At 53.5% G+C, this 4,099-nt stretch overlaps 1 protein-coding gene across 1 annotated transcript in view; it reads right to left on the reverse strand.

Moving 5' to 3' along the window:
• Nucleotides 1-4,099, reverse strand: part of LOC107745056 (ectonucleotide pyrophosphatase/phosphodiesterase family member 2-like) — a 41,997-nt gene that overhangs the window by 12,859 nt on the left and 25,039 nt on the right. The gene's annotated exons all lie outside the window — the stretch shown is intronic.

A 4,099-nucleotide genomic window follows, 5' to 3' on the forward strand; every position in this document is an offset into this window, starting at 1 on the left:
GAGCTAAACTCTGCAGGAAAGTGGATCTCGTGGGCCAGATTTGAGGATCCCTGGTATAGAACAATGCCGTGGAAGCAGCGAAGTAAAAAGGCTCAGCCTCGGTGGAGCTAACATGAACAGTTCTTGCAAGACACTAAAAATAATCCCCAACCAATCAAATACGACCCTGCGACATGCCTCGAGGGGATTGGATGTAGATTCCCGCTTAGGGATCCAATCAGGTGACTCAGAATCCATGTCCGATGGCAGGTCTCTTATTAAAAGAGAGATGCAGCGCCGTCGCCCTACAAAGGCTAAGACATTATAGTCATATCAAATACATGCATACAAGTATGTAATATAACAGTGCAACGAAGCATGTGAGCGGCAAAGCCGGGCACAATACTAACAACAATATACACACAAAGAGAACGGCCGCATCCGGGGCGCCACAGTCTGAATATGACGATGGCCCCAACCCCGATCCCCCTACGCGACCCAGTCGAAACCACCAGCACAGTCAAACGGCTAGAGGTTGCAGGTAGAACCATGGGTCGTACTCACCGACAGGACCTGTGAGGCTAATGACCACACGTCCAAATTGTAGAATCTGGCGAAGGTATTCTGCGAAGACCATCCAGCCGCCATACAAATATCTGATAGAAATGCCCTCGTCGAATCGGCTCTGACACCAATAGGACATTCCCTTCCCTGGCTAGAATATGCCAAGGCAATAGCGTCGACCACCCAATGTGATAGCCGTTGTTTGGAGACAGGCTGCCCTTTGGTGCTGCCTCCGAAGCATACAAACAGCTGCTCAGATTGCCGAAACTGAGCCATGCGGTCGATGTAAACTCGCAAAGCCCGCACCGGACACAACACCTGATTCGGGGCAGCATTCCGATGAAGTCTCTGACTCTGAAGTGAAAGCAGAAAGCGCCACCACTCTTAACGGTGTCGAGAGCGATTTAGGCACGTAGCCCAATCTTGGCTTGAGCGTGACGTTACAATCACCTGCTCCAAACTGCATGCAGTCCGCATTCACAGAGAGCGCTTGCAAATTCTCCACACGCTTGACCGAAGCAAGGGCGAGCAGCGGCATGGTTTTAAGTGAGAGCTCCCTCAAGCCGACAGTCTGAAGTGGCTCGAAGGGCGGGAGGGCTAGCGCGCCCAGCACCAGAACCAGATCCCAGGATGGCACTGTAGGAGGGTGAGAGGGCCTTAGTCTTCTCGCACCTCTCAAAAATCTGATCACTAGATCGTGTTTTCCCACTGAGCGCCCGTCAATAGCAGCGTGAAAGGCTGAGATAGCTGCAACATAAACCTTAAGAGTGGAGGGCATACTGCCGCCATCCATTCGTTGTTGCAAAAAATTCAGAATGTCAGACACGGGGCAGTTTTCTGGGTCCCGACCATTCGATTCACACCATCTCTCAAATACTGCCCATTTCTGTAAATGGGCCAAGACCAGCCAATCGTCCAAATAATTCAATATGCGTATTCCACTCGCTCTCAGAGGGGAAAGTGCCGCAATCACACATTTCGTAAATGTACGCGGCGCCAGCGCTAGCCCGAACGGCATCACCGTGAACTGATATGCTATGCCTTCGAATGCAAATCTCAGAAAGCGTCTGTGACGAGTGGCGATCTGGATATGAAAATATGCGTCCTTCAGGTCCACCGAAATAAACCAATCTCCGGGTCAAATCTGCGCGAGTATCAGCTTTAGCGTTGTCATTTTGAAAGTGCGTTTGTATAATGCACGGTTGATGGGTCTCAGGTCTTTCTTTCTTTGGAACGACCGGCTTCGAAGTACCGACTGTAAAACCCGCTCTCTCTCTCTTGCTCGGCGGGACCACTTCTATCGCTTGTTTCGCGAGGAGATTGAGAATTTCTTGCCTCAGCACCGGCTCGTTGTGTGCTGGAACTGTCGACATGACCACGCCATTGAAACGCGGTGGTCTGCGCCGAAACTGAAGCGTGTAGCCGTTCTCTATTACGTTCCGCAACCAATCCGAAATGCTCGGAATGGACCGCCATGCGCTCGAAAAAAAGCATGCGCTCGCCATGCCCTCGCCCTCTGAATTCTGAGCAACGCCGCTGTATGGGTCGTGTTCAGAAAGCTCACGGGACGAGTGGGAGCGCTGTATGTTAGCGAGGGCTGTACCTCGCTGATTAACGGGGAGTGCGAGCCTTCTGCTGAATGTGTGAGCGACATGGACGTGCGTATGTGCGAGGTGTCGAGAGTGAGCCGCGGCCACGGGGGTCCGACATCTGACACAGGGGCGTGAGCATCGCCAGATACACGGGGAAGCTGCAAGTCCGACTCTATTGGCGGTTTCACGGCCAAGTGTGAAGCCGCTATCGCTGGAGGAGGAGAAAAAAGCTCTTTTTGTGAGGGTGTCACAGACTTTATTGCATTTTGAACATGCACAACACAGACATTCTCGTAGTTGCCTGCAAGGGGACTTTGCGAGAACATCTCAGACGCTTCGCGTTGGGCCCGTCGCTCCCCTCCTCTGTACCCTCCCGTCAGGAACGAGGCTTCTGCTCCGACGGAGGAGCTCCCCCGGGACGGCCGCCCTTCTTGAAGCCGAGCCACCCTTTGGTGTCCTCTGCCACAGAGTTTTGGTGTGAACAGAAGCCTCTGGGTCCGGCGCTGATGAAGCGGAAGCAGAGGGGGGCCGCTTTGACGGCCGGTTGGAAGCAGATGAGGATCTATTATGTGCTGGGGGCTGCGCTGCAGCCCGGCGTGGCAGGAAGTGACTCATCGCCTTGGAGCGTTTCTGTGCCTCTGAGAAGCGCTCCGCGATAGCCTCCACTGCGTCTCCAAAGAGGCCGGATGGAGATACAGGAGCATTGAGCAGCGTCTTCCTGTCCGCGTCCTTAAGCTCAGTTAGTGTCAGTCACAGATGCTGGTGGAGCACCACCATGTAGCCCATGCTCTGTCCGATCGCCTGGGCCATCTTCTTTGTGGCTCTAAGAGAAAAATCCGTCGCCATGCATAGATCCTTAAACGCCTCGGGATCCGCCCCACCCTCGTCCAGGGATTTCAGCAGCTGTGCCTGAAAAACTTGGAGCACTGCCATCGTGTGAAGCGCCGAGATCGCTTCTCCCGAGGCGGAGTACGCTGTGTCTGCGACGTGTGCGGTCAGACGGCAGGGCCTTGATGGCAGCGTAGCACCGGCCTTCAGGGAGGCAGAGGAGGGGCAGAGGTGCGCGGCGATGGATTCCTCGACGGGCGGAATGCGCGTATATCCTCGGGCTTCCGCCCCATCAACTTTAGTGAAAATCTCCGACCCGCCAGCGTGAGTGCGAGCCGATTGGGGTGCAGCCCAAGCCTTAGCGACCTCGTCGTGCAAGTTGGGGAGGAATGGGGCTCGCTTCCTCGGAGCGGCAGCTCGGTGACCCGAGTGAAGGTGACCCGAGTGAATCGCGCCTTTACGTGCGGTCGCCCACTGTCGTCCCACCAGCGGCTCTCTGGCAACGGTGGGACTTTGCCGAGAGAAATCACCGAGGGTGATGTTCCTCCGGGCACTAAGCACCCGCACTGAGAATTCCTCGCTGCATCCGTGTGGGCGGGACTCAGGCACAGGATGCAGAACTCATGAGTGTCCGGGGCCTCGATGGGTCCTGAACACAGTGTGCAAACGTTGGATATGCTGGAACGCCGAGAGGGAAATCCGTCTTCCTGCGTCTTCTCCACAGCTGTCTTCGGTAGGATGCGTGAAAGAGGAAGATTCGGAGCTTATGCCACCAATACGGCGCATTATATAGAGGCGGGGGCCCCGTCCCTATTCGCCGTCTTGGCTGGCATTGGCCAGGGAGAGTTCAACTTAACTGGCGTTGTGCAATAAGATTTCAGGTAGGTTAGGAAGGAAGGGAGTCCCCAAGGCGCGTAACGCCATGTCGAGAGACCGTTCTTGAGAGGGAACTGCAGTACAGACTTGTCACATTTCTATTTGTTTTATATATATATATATATATATATATATATACATACAATGTTGGGAAGGTTACTTTGGAAATGTAATATGTTACAGATTACAAGTTACCCTATTTAAAATGTAATTACTTTATTAATGTAACTGATTACATTTGATTACTTTTTTATTACTTT

The sequence above is a fragment of the Sinocyclocheilus rhinocerous genome, unplaced genomic scaffold (genome assembly GCF_001515625.1).
Source record: "Sinocyclocheilus rhinocerous isolate Xijiao unplaced genomic scaffold, SAMN03320098_v1.1 scaffold3236, whole genome shotgun sequence".
NCBI classification, from domain to species: domain Eukaryota; kingdom Metazoa; phylum Chordata; class Actinopteri; order Cypriniformes; family Cyprinidae; genus Sinocyclocheilus; species Sinocyclocheilus rhinocerous.